The sequence below is a fragment of the Marmota marmota genome, unplaced genomic scaffold (genome assembly GCF_001458135.2).
Source record: "Marmota marmota marmota unplaced genomic scaffold, marMar, whole genome shotgun sequence".
NCBI lineage: Eukaryota > Metazoa > Chordata > Mammalia > Rodentia > Sciuridae > Marmota > Marmota marmota.
Genome location: NW_026000185.1, coordinates 24,062,911 through 24,082,524, shown reverse-complemented (window position 1 = coordinate 24,082,524; position 19,614 = coordinate 24,062,911). Strand labels below are relative to the sequence as shown.

The window sequence follows — 19,614 nt, the reverse complement described above, 5'->3', positions numbered from 1 at the left end:
TGCCCCTGGGTTCAATACCTGGTACCCCCACCCCCCAAAATAAAAAATGGAGTCATGAAGACATAGAGTTTAAGCTTGGTGTACAACACCATGGTCTTTTTTTTTTTTTTTGTACCAGTATTGAACCCAGGGGTGCTTAACCATTCAGCCCCAGCCCCAGCCCTTTCTATGTTTTTTTTTTGTTGGGGGGGGGTACCAGGCATTGAACTCAAGGGCACTTGACCACTGAGCCACACCCCCAGTCCTATTTTGTATTTTATTTAGAGACAGGGTCTCACTGAGCTGCTTAGCACTCATTTTTGCTGAGACTGCTTTGAACTCATGATCCTCCTGCCTCAGCCTCTCCAGGCGCTGGGATACAGGCATGTGATTGCTGTCAGGTTCTTGACAATACAGTGCCAGCTGACCTTTGTTGAGCACCACTGTGTACCCAGCACTTTGGTACAGCTTCCTCTGGCTCTCTGCCTTTTGTCCACATCGACCACCTTCGAGGTATCTGGATGAGCCATAGGAAGTCACCATTTTTTATGTCAGAGACAATCAAATGTCAGCAATTTTATGTGGTTCTAACTAATAATCTTAACTTTATTCAAAATGTTCAAATGTCAGCAATTCTATATGATTCAACCCAATAATCTTACTATAGTTGTTTGGTAAATGGAGAAATTCAGATATTGAGGCTTTCTCAACAGAAGCCCAGCTAGCAGGCAGTAGAACTGAATCTGAACCAGGTGGTCTCTTTCTAGACCCTCGCACTGAACTGGTGTCACCCCCTTGGTTGGAAGCAGTGGCACCTTTTTAGGGCCTCGGTGTTCAGATAGGTTCCTCTACATGTCAGCCACTTGAGATCCAAGTGGCTGGTCTAACGGATCAACTACTTCCTGGGGTCTTGGGTTACACTCGTGAAGTGCTCTTTAAAAGAAACGCTGTGGAGCGGGAGTGCCAGAACCTGGGAGATAGAAGGTCTAGGATCTTTCCTCCTCTCTCCAGCAAAGAAAGAAATCCGAGTAGTCAGCCGAGGGGTTCACAGCTGGTCCTGGCCCATTAAATGTGAGACTTCCATCCTGAGCCTCTGAGAGAGACCTGGACAGAAATCAGACTCTGCTGCCTGGGAGCCCATGCCTTGAAGCTCTGGTTCACCTGTTAAGTGTGCAGATGAGTCTCGCACAGAGGGGTGGGGGCAGAGGAGGGGGCGTGAGAACCGCAGCACCTGAGTCAAGTTAGGGAAAGAAATGGCTGTGGTAGCTTCTCAGACCTTGTGTTTCCAGTAAAGAGAAGCCAGCAGGCAAGGTGTTTTAAACTGATGAGCTGGGGAAGGCATCAGAACAATGGGCAAGAGGCAGGCTGAGCGGAACACAGCTTCTCTCTTGCCTTTCAACAAGACTGAATAAAGTTTCGGAATTTTTTCCCCCCCGGGGACATGTGGCCATTTTTAAACTTTCATTTTTCATAATGTCACAGATAATCTTTTTATCTATTATCCACTGGCGCTTTTCTGAGAGGCATTTGCATCAAATGGCGCTGCGCGGATTGCCACTGTCTCTGGTGGGGAAGGCGCTGGGATGAAAGGTCACGGGCTCCCTCTGCCTTGCCCGCTTTGTTCTCGATTCTCACACGGTTTTTTACATCTGAATTCTGGTATTTCTGGAGTATTTCTTTAGAAACCTTTCCATCCTGAGATCTAAGCACATCAGACTCCAATCTATATATCAGGGTTAGAAAGTGTCTGTGCACTGAAAGTGAAGCATCCACTGTGAGCATTTGTAGGGCACCCCACGTGCTCCCACACCCTCCCGAGCATTTCCTACCACCCCCAGCTGTAGCCCTGCCACTCACATAGTGGGGTCTCTCCCAGGCTGGGCTTCCCACGGGTGTGGGCGGGGACTTCTGAGCGTGGGCTGCTGTAGCCGCTCCTGTCAGGAGAGTGGGCCTGCGGCCTGTGTCCCCTTTCCCCACTCCTCCACGTGGGCAGAAGCTGGTATACATGATGGAGCCCGGCAGAGACTATGGAGGAGCGTGGTCTAAGGGAGGAATAAAGCCGCCAACCCTTTTGTGTGCAAAACCCTGTGGGGAAAAATGACCTAGAAACTCGAGGAAATATGTCTGGTAGCTTCTGCTCAGCTTCTGCTCAGCTTCCATGGTAGATTCTCAGCCCATCATCCCAAGCATGGGGCCAGGCTCGTCCCAGGCCTACCCAATAGGGCATCTCATCTCAGCAAAGCATCCTGTCCACTCTGGCCTCCTCCTCCGTGCCTCCCCACCAACGCACTCCACCTCACACACAGCCTGAAATATTTCTTCCCCTTCCAAACAGGAGTGAGAGTAGAGGCAAGGCCAGGAGGCCACAGAGAACTGTGTTGACCTGGGTCTCTGGCCACAGCACTGCTTTTACAGGGACCTTGCCGGCCAGTGCCCAGGGCTTGGCTTTGCATTTGTGTAGATGTTGTGTATATGTGCTCCTAAAATGAGGCCATACCGGGCCCCTCTAGCTGGAGGCCAGTCATTGCAGCCTTTGGGGAGGACATGGGTACTGAACTGAGTCCACACGACAGCTGCAGGGAGGGGACATGGCTGCAGTGTGAAGTGACTGCCAGGTGTGCAGGGCTAGCCACCAAGCAGACCTCGGGACATGGAACTTTCTGACTCCCAGATTCTCATTCTCCCGTTCCCTGCTGGCCTCGAGGTAGTCAGAGCTTCTTTGGGGACACACACACGCTCCTTTATTTTACGAACACTTTAGAAATGGGTGGTGATGAGGCTGCTGCAGGGACCTGTTTAAGAGAAGGGTGATGTCTTTGAGTGAATGGGGTGACCCCCCCTCTTCCCTCACTCATCTCTAGACCTTGGAGCCAGTCACCCTAATTTTATATTTTATGACCAAAAAGAAACTTCTGTTGCATGGTCAATACACTGGAGCCCTTGGTGCCAAGACACGTGAAAGCATTCTCTCCTGGGGCATGGGACCCTCATTCTCCTGGGGCATGGGAGCCTCATTCTCTCCTGGGGCACGGGACCCTCATTCTCCTGGGGCACGGGAGCCTCACAGTGCTGTGAATGCCAGCCTCTCCCGGGAAGCAAAATAACGGTCTTCGTGTGTCACTTTCCTCACTGTGGCTTCTGTGAGAACTTTGTGCGCTGAGCTCCAGCACATAGATGTTGGTGACACTTCTAGTAAGTAGAGTGCCTGCTCAATTATTTTTACTTGACTTGCTGGTTAAAGGGAGTTGTAGTCAATGTTCACAAAGTCACCTGCACACTGGCAATGTGGGGTGGCAGAAGGCCACTGCAGTGGGACTCAGGATGCCAGCTCATGTGACTGAGTAAGGCTAGGAGGACAAGGTGCTTCCACCTGGCCTCTCCCCTCACGGAGACTGGCAGGGGTTCCTACGCAAAGGGGACAGAAGGTGCACCTGAATATGGCCTTGTGCCAGTGATCACCAAAGATGACACCACAGCCCGTTTTGTGGTTGTCCATCTTAAAGCTTTGGGGTCACAGGTGATGCTGCCTTGCTCTGCTGCAGGAGAAGAACCAAGGTCTGAGACCCACAGAAGCCCACTCTCAACAGGAAGACTTGGTTCCTTCACCCACTGTAGTCCTTAAACCTGTGCCTTTGTCCCTGCACCCCTCACTTGCCACCTACCTCACAGCTACCCGTTGGCCTGCCTCCTCTGACCCTGGGCTGGCTGCTGAGCAGATTACCCACCATTCCCCAGTTTGGCTGATTCTGCAGCCACCAAACATGTGAAAAGTAACCTCTAGTCTTCTCTGGGGGCCAAGGATGGCCTTTGAGCCCTCCACAGAGTTCGTAACGTTAAAAACTATGCTGGTCATAACGTGCTCATCGTGGACATTAGGAAATTCAACACGTTAAAAAGAAAAGCACATTTCCATCAATATATATTTCACATGATTCTATTTTTTTCAGTATGTCATACAAAGAAAGGTGGAGTCTTCTTTTAGTCATGAGCAGTGCCGTGTTAAGTCAGAGACTTGGGTTCTAGCGCCAACCCAAGCCTGGGTTTGTAGCTAGTTCTGCCACTTGCTGGTTGTGTGACTTTCAACAAATTATTTGACATGCTTGATTCTGTTTTCTCGGCTGTAAAATAGAGACAAGAGCAGCTTCCTATAGGGCAGTGTTGTCACTAACAAGGTCATGCCTCAGGGCATGCAGCAAGCACCCAATAGATCAGTTGGTAATGGTCCCTTTTTGCTTTTTCCTGGTCTTGTTAAACAAGAACGTAGCATAAAAAAATCAAATTCCAGGCTCTGCAAGCTGCACAGTCACATGAAGCCCTGGGTCTGAGGCTGGAGGACTGCCCCTTCATCACCTCACCTGGAAAGCTTATTAAACAGACCAACAGACCGAGGTTGCCTCTTGAGTGCCCGAGTCATCAGGAATGGAGACTTTTTCTGACTAGTTCTAGTTTGTTGGTGCTTTAAAAACCGTGGTTTGATAGCACTGGTTGGCTCGAAATCCATAGGAAGTGGAACTCTGCTCATCATTCCCATCACAGGGCAGCAGGACAGACGCCTTCTTGACTGCCTGCGTTCCAGGACCAGAGGGGCTGCACAGCTCTCAGCCCTGGGCCTGAGGAGAGCAGCGTGCGGCTTCTCTCTACTTCTATGGTTTCTTTCCACTTGAGCGGTCGGGTTTGCAAAGGCCAGAATAGACACCTGAAGTGGAACGGGACACGGCTCAGATGAGTGTGTTCACTGACCAGGGATAGGTGTGGAGTGGGCAGTAGGGCTGCGGGGCCAGGAAGCAGACCCTTTTAGGGTGTGGGTGCTATCTGCAGCTGTATCACCTTCTGGTTCCTGGCAGCCCCTCCTGGAACCCTCTTCTTAATGGGTCAAGGAGCACTGAACTGTTGAGGCTGAAACCCAGGAATCTGCATGTCCACCTGGTTGCCAGCTCCGGGGCCAAGGATGGACCCGAACTATTTCCAGCCTCCCTTTCTTAGGATATAAAAAGGAGTGTGCTCTGATTCACTGACCTCAGGTTGGGGATGCTCCACAGTTCTTGGGGCACTGCTGGACATGTCCCTGATGTCAGAGTCTTCTGTAAGAAAGACAGGCACGAGGAGAGCTGTGGCCCTACCCAGGCCTGGTCCTGCTCACCCTTGCCACCACTTGTCTTCCACCTCGCGCTCCTCCTCCGGGACTTGAAGATGGAGTAAATGCCTAACGTCTTCTGGCTGTAAGTGGCTTGAGCTCATTGTCAACTAGAAGGCTCAAATAGGGAGTGTGACGTCTCAAGCCCAAACAGCGAGAGCGCGTCTTGCACGGCTCCTGCCTGGGTGGGTGGGCGGTCCGCGCCTAGCCCGCGCCTCCTGTCGGCCGCCCACCTGTCCCTGGCGCTGGGATGGCAGTGCGCCTCGGGAGCCGCGCGCTCTGCCTGCGCGCCCCGCCACCGCAGCCAATCGGCGGGTGCACTGCGGGTGACTCCCCCCTGGCCCGGGCATAAATTGTCAAGTTTCCCCACCGCGGTGTCTGTGCCGGCCGCGGGCTCCTCTCTTCTCGGCCAGCTGGAAGCCGATCATGAGCAGCGGGACTGGACGGGGCGCTGCCCAGGCCGGGCTGGGCCCGGGGCAGGCGGCGCGCTGCTCCGCGGCCGCCGCACCTGTGAGTCGCGGCTAGGTCGCTGGCGCCGCTGGCGGCCCGCAGCGTCCCGGAGCCGGCTGCGAGGCGCCTCCTCCCTTCCTGGCGCGGGAGCCAAGACCTTGATGCGCGGGGCGCCTGCCAGGCGAAGACCCCACTCGGAAGCCGGACCCAGGGAGGTCAAGGCTGGTCGGCCTGGTCGGGGCGCCCGCAGCTGCCACCCTTGGACCCCCAGCTAGGGTCTCCGTGGCTGAGATGCAGCAGACGCCCAACCTGCCCCTAGCAGTGGACGTGCACCTCAGGACCTAGGATGCGCCTTTCCTGGAGACTTGGAGCTTCCCCTTGGAGATCCGGAGATTGCATGGGGCGGCTTTGTTTTTGTGTCCTTTGCTCGGCTTTGGCTTTGGGATTCTCTGGCTACCTGAATATGCCCTTCCTTTGTGGGTAAGTCTCCTGTGGTTCGGAGCAAGGATAATCCACCCCGGGGCATCAGCCTTTAAATTCCTGAGCCTGGAGTCGCCTAGGGCTGCAGAAGAGGACCCAGCTCCTGAGGACGTAAGGGCTCTCTGATTCCACCTTTCTTTTGATGGAGAGAAATATAATTTCATGGCAGAATTTTCTTTAAGCACATTGTCTGATAGGATTGGCAATTACTAACCAGGAAAATGAGTAGCAATTAAGAGTTCAGTAATAAATGGAAGTCTATTGTCCTAATTGAGTGGAATTACTGATGGATAATGGCAACACTGACTTCTTCAGTTTAATTAAGAGTTTATATAATTATAGTGCACTTTTTATTTCTTGGGGGAGCCATGGGGTAGGAATTAAATAACCAGTGTGATGGTTAAGAAACCCATTTAATGGATAAGTAACCAGTAGGTTGAAATCAATGTGGGTGCCTTGCTCCAGTAATGCGGACTTAGATGACTTCCTGATAAAGGGATGTGTCTGCATGGGCCAAGCCCGGCTGCTAATTCTTGCCTGATAAAATCTGAATAGCTTAGAAATGATTAGGTAATCTCTGAAACTGGCACACTGAAATTGGGCTCTTTGAGGCAGCAAGGCGCTGCGCTCGCCTGCAGTGGTATTAACCCCGATTTGTGCTTCCCGTAACTGTTTTCCGCATTCTCCAGAATGAAATGAGTGGGTCATTTGAGAGTGTTTTGCTGTCTAGAGTTTCTGTATCAGAAATCTGGTGATTGAGCTGTTAAGCTTTAAATGTTGATAGCTGAAGGGGACGGGCAGGCTCCGAGCGGTCGCTGGGCTTGCAGTGGAGTAGGTGTGGAGGTGTGCAGTTTGTTTGGGAAGTCAATCTGTAATTATAAAGATGTTATTTTCCTCTTTGGTGGTGTATTGTTTCCTTTACTATTATGTTCTCAAGAAATTGTTCCCCTTGTGGGAAGCAATGAAACTGGAGAGAAATCCCTGCTCGGAGGATAATTTACTTGTGTTTTTGGTATAGGTTTCTGGGAATCCTTTTGCCCTGTGTTGGGATGTGTGTGTTTATGTTCATAAGAAGCTCCAGCAGGTTTGGAAATCACTAGGTTCTGAGACACTGGTAAATAATCAGCACTTGCAGCACTGATGTTTGTGCTGCTCTGCACCTAGACTTCTTTCTCTTTTGTACACAAGGCTGGGCTTTCACCGGGATGATCAGGGACTGCCTCCTCTAGTGAGTACATACCACACAGGTGGGATCAGGGGGCATCATGACAGTCGCACACCACTCAAGAAGAGACAGCAAGTGACAGTGACAGAGCAGTGTGTCTTCACTGCTGCATGGGTTTTCAAGTTTGCCTAGCACTTTGAAAATTCATTCATAAACCTACTTGCTGCTGTCGGTGTGCCTCCTGGGCTGTGCCCTTCCTGGGTGCCTCACACAGGGTATGGGCATAACTTGTGTCATTGCTACAGTCCAGAATGGTGAGGACTTACCTACCCTGGGTTTTCCTTTCTCCCCCACCCCATCTTGTTATTATGTCACTGCCATGAAAATCTAGCAAAACTGCAGAAAATTGTGTCCTTCTAGAACCACGGCTTCTCCACATGGGCTTCGTTAGTTGCCTATGCCTTTTTTGTTGGTATTCTGCCCCAAGCTCTCCTGAAACCCACTTATTTTATTTTATTTTATTTTTTTGTGAAATTGTACAATTGAACTCACAACACAGATAGAAATTTGAGAATTGAAAGATTCAAGAATGACAAATTGCCAAGTTTCATAACTTGTCATAAGAATTAGTATTACAGGTTCAACTTCATCCTGCCCCTTTCCCCTGAGCACTCACAGATCTGTCACACAGCCCTGCTGACCGGTACCATAGCTCAGTGTGTGGAAGAGGGCCAGGGATCTCTGTCTTCTCAGAGACGCTGCCCTCATCTAACCCTACCCCAAATCAGCTCTCTGGCCAGTCTCAGATAAGATCTTGAAATTTTGATTGAAATTTCCCCTTTCTCTTTTTAAAACCTGCCCTGAGTCAGTGGCCTGTCTTTATGCAGAGTCAGCCTGAACAGAATGAAAAACGCAGAGACAGGTTGGGGTGATCTCAGTGAGCCAGTAGCAGATTCCAGTCCAACTTAGACATGGTACAGACTGGCCAGCCAGCTCTTAGAAGGCAAGGGATATTGGAGGGCAGAAGATGGCAGCCACCACCCGCCTTTGCCTTTCCTCTCACCTCCTTCCCACCCAGCCGTAGCTTCCCTGACCAGGCTGTGTAGGGGTATCAGTCATCACTTGTCTCCTGCTTGCACAATGCAGATTGCTCACTGTAACAACAGGGCACAAAGTAACTCAAGCAGGTCTTGGCCCCCGTCCTGGGGGGTTAACTGCTGGAAATACCTGAAAGACGTACATTGAACACACTTACCTGTGACCCAGTTCTGTGGCCTGGATCTCAAGGACAGGGTAATATCAGTCCCTTTTTAGGACCTATTAAATATGGTACCTTTCTCTCTCTACATTCCACCTGGTGGATCATAGTCTTCCTATTATGGAACCAGAGAAGCACTTTAAGGTCATCTCAGCCCCACACAAAGTGGGCCATGGATCGGCACAGGCTTCACCTAGGAGCTTGTTAGAAATGCTGAACCTCAGATCTGATTTATAGAATTAGAATCTGCATTTGAACAAGCTCCCCAGATGATTCAATGCATTATGACAGGTTGGATTTTCCCATGAGACAGACTGAGATGGAGTTTGGTGAGCAGAATACGTATCAGTGAGGGTCCTCAGGATCAATGCCTGGAGAAGGAGGAGGCGGAGCAGGAATGGGTGGGTGGAGGGAGGTGGCAAGCTGTGTGCTGCAGGCCAGAGAGAGAGCCTTCACTAACCACCTGGAGAGCCACAGCCAGAATGCCCTTCAGAATTGTCCACGGTGCACAGAGAGGGACACCTCCCACCGACAGCCCTCCCAGCAGCTAGCCAGCAAGCCGGCCTTTGGATGGGGACCTGGGAAGTCACCTAGACGACTTTGCAGTGTCCACCACGTGTGCTGAAGTTGGGGTTCGCTGCTCTAGGCCAGTGGATCTCAAAATGTGGCTCCAGCCCAGGAGGACCTTTCCCACAGGGGCCTTGTCAGAGATCAGATTCCTGAGCTCCGCCCAAGGTCTGCTGGGTCAGAAACCACAGGGCTGGGGCCCAGCACCCTGTTTCACAGCGCTCCAGCTGCCTGCTGCATGCTCAGGTTTGAAAGCCACTCCGAGGCAGCCTCGTCTGACTAATTTGCTTTTTAATAACAATTTTATTGAAAGATACTGTGCATTCTTTGTGGTAAAATCACCCTTTTTACATGTACAGTGATTTTTAGAGCATTTGCAAGACGTGGCCACTAATTCCGAGACATGTTCTCAGCCCCCAGAAGAAGTCCCAGACCCACTGGCCACTCCGTACCCACTTCCCAAAGTCTGGGGACCATTAATCTACTTCATTCTTTATGGTTTTGCCTATTGTTTGTTTTTGTTGTTGTTGTTGTTTTGTTTTGGTGGGTGGTACTAGAGATTGAACTCAGGGGCACTCAACCACTGAGTCACATCCCCAGCCCTATTTCATATTTTATTTAGAGACAGGGTCTCACTGAGTTGCTTAGCCCCTCACCGAGGCTGAGGCTGGCTTTGAACTCGCGATCCTCGCATCTCAGCCTCCTGTGCTGCTGAGATTACAGGCTGCACCAACGTGCCCAGCTGGTTTTGCCTATTCTTAGCATGTCGTTTCATATAGATAAAATAATGCAATGTGGGTATTTGTCTTTTTCCTTAATGTTTTCGAGATCCATTTGAGGTATGGCTTGTATCAGGGCTCCATTTTTAAAATGGATAACTCCCATTCCATTGTTTAGACGCCATGTGTTCTTTTTTTTTTTTTTTTTTTTTTTTAAAGAGAGAGAGGAGAGGGAGGGGGAGAGAGAGAGAGAGAGAATTTTTTTTAATGTTTATTGTTTAGTTTTCGGCAGACACAACATCTTTGTTTGTATGTGGTGCTGAGGATCGAACCCGGGCCGCACGCATGCCAGGCGAGCGCGCTACCGCTTGAGCCACATCCCCAGCCCCGCCATGTGTTCTTTATTCACTCATCTGTTGATAGCAGTCGGGTGGCTCTACTTTTGTCCCTCATGAATAATGTCATCCTGAATGTTCTGCGTGGACGTGTTTCTCCAACACTTGGGTAAATACCTGGGAACAGAGCTGTGGGGTCGCATCTTAGCTCTGTTTCTGTGGTGTGGGAAGGAACTGTTGCACAGTTCTCCCATGTGACTGTGCCCTTGAACACTCCCCAGCGCTCTGAGGGCTGCAGTTTCTCCATCGCCTCTCCTCACTCCTTGGTCCTCCTCCTGACTGTGGCTATTCTAGTGGATATAAAGTGGCAACTCATTTTGGTTTGAGTTTGCATTTTGCCCGTGAGTAAAGATGTTGAGCATCTTTTCGTGTTTTCATTAGCTGTCTATATCTGCTTTGGGGAAATGTCTATTTTGATCCATTTTAGGGCAGCCTTTTAGTCCTGAAGGAGTCCCTCAGGATATCTGCTGTGTGTCTAGATCCTGTGCAGGGTGCTCGAGGGTCGATCGAGGAAAGTCTAGGATGTAGTCTGTACCCAACAGAGAGTTCCAGTCAGAATGGGGATATCTGAAGAAGAAAGGAAGAAGACAGGAGCGCCTCCTGTGAAGGGCTAGCCTGGGGGTTCACATTGCCGCAGTTCTGACGAGTGTGTGGGCTGCTGGGGTAGTACTGTGCTGGGTCAGTACTGTGCTGGGTCAGTACTGTGCTGGGATATTACTGTGGGGCAGTACTATGGGGCAGTACTGTGCTAGGGTAGTACTGTGCTGTGTCAGTACTGTGCTGGGGTAGTACTGTAGGGCAGTACTATGGCGTAGTACTGTTCTGGGGTAGTACTGTGCTGGGGCAGTACGGTGCTGGGTAGTACTGTGCTGGGGCAGTACTGTGCTGGGTTAATACTGTGCTGGGTTAATACTGTGCTGGGGCAGTACTGTGCTGGGGTAGTACTGTGCTGAGGTAGTACTGTGGTGTAGTGCAAGTTAGGGATGTGGACAGCTCTGGAGTGAGAACCTGCTGGAGGAGTCCTAGAAGTGCCCAGGAGATATGGGCAGAGCTGAGGAGAGGAGCTGGATGTTTGGCTGGGCTTTTGCAGAGCATTCTTGTTCTGTAGGTCGCACGCAGTACCTGTAAGAGGGGACTCAGAATTTCAGAATTCCCTTCAAAGATTTTTTTCCCCCATTGACATCACGAGGTGAAGCAATTTGCCTATTTCCTCATATGGAAAAAAAAAGTCTTTTGCCCCTCCTACTTACCAGCATGGGCCTAAGGATTGGTTATAATTCTCTATAAGCAATTGCTTCAGAGTGTGATGCACCTTATATGACAGGGGATGAAAACATTTGCAGGTGTCTGTCATCCTGATTCCCTGTTAGCAGATCCCACGGTGGCCGGCCAGGTTTCTCCCCCACCCTGAGGGCAGTGCCTTTCAAGGTACCTGAGACTATTGGGCAGCTCCTCGGGCTCCAGGCAGCATCTCTGTGGGATCAGTACACCTTAAGTGGGACATATGAAGGCAAAGAATTTCAAAACAGGTGCTTCAAGCAAACCCTTGGTCACGCTCCACTGTGCAAGGGCTTGCGTGCCTGTGACTTCGAGGCCAGCTGCTTGCCACCTCACTACAAAACGCCCTCTCAGCCTTGCGGGGAGGAAGCCAGAGCTCCAAGAAGAGAAGCAGCTTGGCTGGGGTCATGGGTTGCACTGTGCTGTGGTAAGACTAGATAGAGCCTGGCCTGTCTCACTGGGCCCAGTGTCTTCATCAGGCCGTTTTACTTCACAGTGGCAAAGGATTAATGATGGGATGTTTTGCTTCTTGGACTATAAGTGGATCCTCCCCCGAGGCCTAGGGTCCGGTGCCAATGTGCTATGCTTCATTGTCTTCCCAGTGCCTCGAGGCGGCCCTGAGGCTCCTTGAGAAACAAGCTTCCAAACTCTGTGGACGGGTTGAAGTATCAGGATATTTCTTGTACTTCAATTCTCGGCTCTTCCAGGAGCCCTTCAACTGGCCGGGTAATAGAGTATGTGGGTCGCTCTTTCTTGAACACTGTCAACACAAAACCGTGGCACTGTAGAATTCAGAAGTAGGGCAGGACGTGCGTGCTGAAGGACCCACACACTGGACGGTGATTTTCTTTCCTCTGTCACCACCTGAGCTCTCTCACATGCACCCTGTCTTGGGTGAGGATGTGCCCTGAGAAGCCATGTGTGGGTCAGGTTTAAGTCCTGGGAGTCTATTTTAAATTCCGCAGGAGTGCCGGCTCGGAGAGGGATCCTCTGATAAAGCAAAGCTCTTGTGGCGAAGCAGACCATCCGGCCTCTGGCCATTTATTCTACAAATCAGGATGTTACCCTCTTTTGCTTTAAGGCACGTTGTGTCTGTATCATACATTTCTGCTCATTTCATTTGCTTTTTTTAGTTTTTTAAGAGCGTGGCAGGTGCTGGGCGCAATAGCGCTACCTGTAATCCCAGCAGCTTGGGAGGCTGAGGCAGGAGGGTCATGAGTTCAAAGCCAGCCTCAGCAACTTAGCAAGGTCCTAAGTCACTCAGCGAAACCCTGTCTCTAAATAAAATATAAAAAAGAGCTGGGATGTGGCTCAGTAGTTAAGCACCTCTGGATTCAATCCCAGGTACCAAAAAAAAAAAAAATCTGGGCAGGTAACAGGAGGCAGCACATGTCAGCGACGGCTGGGTGGGCGACAGTGGCATTTTTCAGGTGAGAGAGAGGGGTCTGGAAGCTTCTCAGTAGTCTTTCAGATAAGAGTTTACAATGAAAATTTCTTCACTCATTATCTGTGTGCCAGATTCTTAGTCACCTTTGTTTGATGATCCTGATTGATTAAACTCTGTCCAGAGCCACTTCCTTGAAGAGGCTAATTGCCAGATTAACTGCCCAGGGAAAGTGCTTCACTCTGGAGAATGCCCCCTGGGGGCCCACAGCGCCCTGGGGGGTGCCCGGCCTCTGTGGTGGTGCCCAGATATGCCAAGTGGAGGGTGCAAGGACAGAGGGGAGGGTCCATCACTGTGACATGCTCAGCAGGCTCCACTGCTGTCCTCCAGATAACCACAGATGAGGCCCTGGCCGGTGGGAGAGGCCTGCAAATGTCAATGCTCCTGACAGTAGGAGAAGTGAGAAGAGAAAGCACCTTGTTGTTAGGAGAGGATTTTGCCAATAATCTAAATTGCTGCTTTCTTCTCTTAATGAAGAAATGTGCATTTAATGACACCCTGCCTCCTGGTTCCTCTGAAGCAGAGATAATATTAACAACTAATATTTGTTTAGGACTAGTATCCAGGTACTTCAGCACTACTGGTATTTTCCCCTGTAATTCCAGCGATTTGGAATGCTGAGGCAGGAGGACGCCAGTTCAAGGCCAGCCTGGGCAGNAGATGAACCCTTGAAGCTCTGGGGCAACTCTGCTCCGCTTGGTGGTCATTTCCACGGGTTGTCCCTCTCCACAGATTCTGACCACGTTCCTGTGTGGGGGAGGAGCTTCTGGGAGCAGTCTCCAGTCTGCCCAGGCTGGCGTGGGCCGGGCGGACCGGGCCTGTGCCAGCAGGTGCCCGAGCAGCTGATTCGGGGAGGAGGTGTGGAGCGCTGCCTGACCCAGCTTCTGTTTTCCTGCTGTAGTTGGATAAGGTAGAAATTCGTCTTGGCTCTGTATCAACTATCACAAATAGTAGTAGCAGCCAAATTTCAGTTCTGTGCTTAATTACCAATGTGGTATTGAACATGGAGATTTGAAAGGAATCGAAAGGAAAAGATTTCCTCTTACCTGACAGATGTCACTTACTCCTTAGACCCTCCTTGAATGCTGTGGATTTTCCCTGGTGTAAAATTGTGGAATATCAGCGCTTGAAGGGAGATAGAGGCATCCTAGGCTACATTCTTGCCTCCACTACCCCTGCATCTCACAGGGACCTACTGTCCAGGAGGAGAAATGAACAACCCAGGACACAGGGCTAGTTGGTGACAGGCCTCACCACAAAAGTCTTCAGAGCTTGGGGGACCTTTCACTGGGTGGTGTCTGCCGCAAGGGAGGCTGGGGTTTGGATCCATCTTCTGCAATAGGGAAAGAGACCTCACCCAGGATCTTCCCCCAAACAGAAAGTGATATAAATGGGCCCTTAGTTATTGCCATCCTTAAAGCCTGAGGTAAAAAGTCATTTTATTAATCAGATTTTTTTCACTATGGGAACAGGTTCCCTTAGGACACTGAGAAATTTCCTGCTTTGTGTACTTTCAATATTTTTTTGTTTTGTTTTTGTTGGTTGGGTTTTTTGGTACCAGGGATTGAACTCAGGGGAGCTTGAGGACTAGTATCCAGGTACTTTAGCACTTTTGGTATTTTTCCCCCAGCCCTTTCTTACATTTTATTTAGAGACAGGGCCTTCCTGAGTTGCTTAGAGCCTTGCTGATTTGCTGAGGCTGGCTTTGAACTTGTGATCCTCCTGAGCCACTGGATTGCAGGTGTGCTCCACCACACCTGGCTCAATCTTCTCTTTTGATAATGCCTTAAGGCAGTTTCACTAGGCAGGCAGATAGTCTCCTGATGTCTTCTGAGGGCTCCTCCTGCTCAGGCAAGGAACGTAGTTTCATATTCCCATTTTTTACCAAGGCTAGACTTACACACAGTGCCATGGCCACTGTAATGCATCGTGAAACAGCATTTTCCCTTGCTGTGTACTCCCTTTGACCTCCCTTGGAAATGCTGGGAAGCCGTTGCCCACTCTTGGTTCTCAGCACGGGCTGACCACCTGTTGTGAATGTGACCAGCTGAAACAGCAGCCTGAGAACTGGAGTAGTGGCTTCCCCGTTCACAGGCTGGGCAGCCCAGTGGGCTCTGGAATAGATGTCCTGCATGGAATGGTGTCCATAGCAGAGCTGCCTAGTCCTGGTCACTCCTGCTACTGTGCGCTCTGAGCAGAGGGTCCCTTCCCCCTTCCCTGCCTGCCTCTCTGCACATGTAAGAGTCACTGAAGTGTATTTCACACACCAGATCTGAAACATTCATAGTGCTCAGTAGAAAGTTAGTTTGTCCAAGGTCATATTTTCCACAAAAGATCATTGGACACGGGATAAGATTTTCAGAAGAGATGATCACACCACCTCCAGGCCTTCAGAAGGGAGCCTCATCCAGACGCAGTAGCTGAGGTCTTCTTGGAGCCCAGGGGCCTAACCAAGTGACTTGGGACTTAGGAAGGCCCCTGCCACTCCAGCAATCTCTGACTCTTGAAATCAAGAGTGATTTTTGCTGCCATTAGGTAGTTACTCTGGTGGGCCGAGGGGTAGCCCTGTGGTGAGGGCTTGCCCACATGTGCAAGACCCTGGATTCAGAGACAGCATTCATGTGTCCAGGTGACAGACATTTGTGGAGGGCCTTCTTTGTCACGCAGGGTGTCAGGAGCTGGAGAGGCAGCATGCTCCCTCCTCACTCAGGGGCTCCAGTGCAGCGGGCACAAGCTTTTCAGAATCTTCAGGGTAGAGAAGAGCGAGCATGAGAAAGAGAGCAGTTCTCAGACCTTACTGTTGTCCTCCGGTACCAGGGCTATACCTAGGAGCGGTGGCCTTCGGTCCTCAGTAAGTACTAGTGACAAAGAGCCTAGTTCCCACCGGGGCAGAATCAGGTTTGTCCTGAATAGCACAAGGATTCTGATGGCTTCGAGTGTCTCTGGTCTTGTTAGGTCTGAGGGCCCGAGGGAAGCAAGCCTGTGCTGCTGGGCAAGCGCTGCGTCCTGAGCTGCGTCCCTTGCCTCCCCCACTTGTACTTTTATTTTGAGACGGGGCCTCACCAAGTTTCCCAGCTGGCCGTGAACCTGCAGTCCTGCCTCAGCACTGGGGGTGCAGGTGTGCGCCACCCCCTCCAGCGCTCTTCTTAATACAGCCGAGCCTCCATGTCGGGGTCCACTGAAACCTATGGGCAGACACAACCCACTGACAGGATGCCTGGGAGACAGAAGAGCCAGTGCAAGGGGATGCCACGGAGGCGCCAGGTGCTGGGGAAGCAAGCCTGGACAGGTCTCAGGGTGCTGGGGACTCTCCTGGGGAATGTGGGAGGCATGTAGGTGTGCGACTGGCGACCGGGCTTCTTGGAAGCCTGCAGCCCATGCCACCCGCCTGGCCATGCAGTAAGGCACTTCTGGGCAGGAGACATGGAGGTGAATCTGACACATGCGTTCCTGGCATGATCGAGCCCATGTGACCCTGCGCACAGTTGTTCCTTTTAAAACTCAGCTCCCTGTAGCAGTTGCTCAGGTCTAAGGAAAGCTGTGGTGCCTGTCGAGGTTCCCAGGAAGGAGCTCCAATAAGAGATGTGGGCAGGCAGCTTGTCATGCCGAGGAACTGAAAGCCCTCCATTCCACAGTCACTTAGCAAAGTACCCATGAGGAGCACTCACCCCCCAGCTCGCAGGTGAGGGCGCCTATGTGCCTGGGCTGTGGCCGACTCTGGGCATTTCCCCTCTTGGTAGTGAGGCTTTGAAAACCAGCAGACAAAAAGTAGTCCCTGTGTTTTTGTCTGGGAAGCTTTAAAATGGTGCTTCCCATGGTGGGAAAATGACTCTGCATCTGTAATGCTTTTCTAGAAGGACACTGTATTTCCTTGTCTCTTGCTTGTGTTAATTTCTAGAGGGACCCCCCTTGGGAATGAAAGGTCATCAGGATGTATCTCCAGAGGACCACCTTGACACAGGGAGGGGCACTTGGAGCTTCTCCAAACACCCACAGTTGAGCGTGAGGCTGGAAATCTCTGGGACTGGCCCAGGTGGTGGTGGACAGTTCCCAGGTGTGTTCTTGGTGGAAAGTAGATTTAACCATGTTGGTTGACTTCCAGTATCCATTCTCTCCTTCTTTCCGGACCACTGATGTCTAGCTGGGCAACTGGCCCCTCTAATGGCCCAGAGACCACATTTCCCAGACTCCATATGGCAAGCTGCTGTCTCACACCTGAGTTGTGGCCAGTGGGCATTTTAAAAATGTATCTTTATTTGTTTATTTCAAATGAAAACTAAAAATCATAAATTATATAAACTCAATTTATCACGCAGCAAGATTTTTGAAACATGGATACATTGTCGAGAGCTGAAGTGAGCTAATTAGCATATGCATCTCCCCACATCTTCTGCATTGAGAGACTTAAAATCTGCTGTGGTTGTGATTTTCAGGAGTACTGAGCATTGTCAACCATAGTCACCATGCTGATCAGTGGGTCTCAGAAGCCTTCCTTGTATCTGTGAGAGAGGAGCATCTTCCCCCCCCCCTTCCGCCCAGAGGAGATGACCTTTGTACTCTGCTTCCATAAGATCATCTGTTTCCTGTGCTGGTTTATTTCACTTAACAAAGTATCCTCCAGGTTCAAAGAGGTGTCACAGATGGCACAATTTTCTTCTTTACAAAGGCTGCGTAGTGCTCCATTATCTATATATATATAGCACATTTTCTTTATCCATTCACGTCTATGGGCACTCAGGGTGATCTCAGTGTTGGCCAACGTGGAGAAGTCTGCAGTGAACATGGGATGCAGATATCTCTTTGACATACTGATCCTCTTTCCTTTGGCTGTATGCCCAAAAGTAGGACTGCTGGATCGTATGCTAGTCCTAGTTTTAATTGTTTTGAAGATCCTCCAGACTCATTTCCCATCACAAGGTGTGCAGGGCTCCCCTTCCTCCACGTCCTCACCAATGGCATCTGTCTGTTTGATAATAGCCATCCTCACAAGTGTGTGGCAATACCTCCTTTCGATTTCTTGTCTTTGCAGAGCTTGGGGTTGGACCCAGGGCCTGGAGCGTGCTAACAGCTCTGCCACTGACCTGTGGCCCAGCCCTCATTCAATTTTGATCGAAATTCCCTGGTGATAGGTGGTTATCATTTTTTCATACACCTGTTGGGCATTTACTTCGTATAGGAAAGGTCTAATCAGGCCTTTGTCCATTTGACCAGGTTCTTTGTTCTCTTGATGGTGACTCCTTTGATTTCCTTGTGCATTTTGGATATCGACCCCTGGTCACATGCATGGTTTCAGAACATGGTCTCCCCTAGGCCGTTTCTTCACTCTCTTGTTTCCTTCGCTGCGTCCAAGCTTGGTAGTTCCACATGTCTGCATTTGGGTAATTTGCTTTTGTTGTCTATACTTTTGGGGTCATACAAAAAAAAAATCATCGAAGAAGCATTTCCCCATATTGTCCTCTGGCGGCTCTGTGGTTTCAGTTCTTATGTTTAAGTATTAATCTAGTTTGGGTTGGTTCTTGTCGAGGGTGTTAAGATTTCCCACTTTCCAACATTGGTTGCTGAGGAGGCTGTCCTTTCCCCACTGGCCAGTGGCTGCTAATGCAACTACAGTGCCCTGAGAGGGCCAAGAGCGAATCCGTGCCACCCTTTCTCTTGCAGTCTGGAAGGCGCACATGATGTTTGGGGCTCTAGCTGCCATTTTGTACCATGGCATGGCTTTGGGAATGAAAGGCAATACAAATGGAAACAGCAACGTATCTAGAAAAGTTCTCCATCCCTGACATTCTAGCGTGTGTGCCAGTGCTTGGAGCCTGCCTTGGGACCATGATGGGAGAAAGAGAACTCTTATTTAAGCCACTGTTATTTTAAGTTGTCTGTCATTTGCAGCCAAACCCAATCCTAACTGATCCAGTGGGGAAATAGCTCTAAAAGAGCTATCATTCACCCTCTTAAATTTCTAACATTTAGAAGTCATTTCTTATATCAAGTCTTTTTTGTTACAATTACGCAGTCACAATGGATAACTATTTGCACTTAACTGTGGAGGATGGAAAAGGTACTGGAAGCACAGAGGAATGAAAACCTCACACTCACTAACTAGAATGTGCTGTAACTAGCATTTACCCAAATGCTACTTATAGCCTTGTGCATAATAAAATGAAGTAATTACTAATTACTCTGTCATGTGGGCGACCAAACCACACTTCAATAGTGACTTCTATAATGTACCGAGAGGCACATTCATTACAGCAGCCATATTTTGCATGAAAAGAGCCTTAGAAATGGGCTTGCACTCAGCATTCCTCCACATATCCAAATGGTAGATTGGAACCCCCTAGAGTCACACACACACACACACACACGGCTGTCCAAGTATGCATGCAGACTTACTGGATACACTGAGAGTTACACTTCAAGCAGCAGAAGATGCCTGCCCCTGACTCTGCTAGGGGGAGAGACGATACCAGGTTATTAGCTGCTAGATCTTTGCAGTTGCAGAAGGGGAGAGAAGTATCTCAGGCCTCCTGATTCTACACAGAGGTCACGGTTAGAAAACCTCCGTGGCATCTATCTTGGCATCAGAATTGACTGTAATTGTTTAATAATTATTTTAGTTGCTACAAACTATTGGAAGTCATCTCCAGGTTGCCCCATGGGGAGCTCGTGTGGAGAGAGCCACTGGCTGCATCTGATGTCTTGAAACCCCTGGCCCAGGAAGAGGTGGGATCAACCCCTTCCCAGCATG

General features: G+C 50.1%; 1 protein-coding gene and 1 long non-coding RNA gene across 2 annotated transcripts in view; one reads left to right on the top strand and one right to left on the bottom strand.

Annotated features, from left to right (window-relative positions):
* Auts2 (activator of transcription and developmental regulator AUTS2) overlaps positions 1-19,614 on the top strand; it is a 1,115,816-nt gene that overhangs the window by 944,881 nt on the left and 151,321 nt on the right.
* LOC125612405 lies at positions 3,898-6,154 on the bottom strand. The gene is made up of 2 exons (XR_007342768.1): positions 4,996-6,154; positions 3,898-4,675 (listed from the first exon to the last, which is right to left on the bottom strand). It is a non-coding gene; the product is annotated as an uncharacterized LOC125612405 (long non-coding RNA).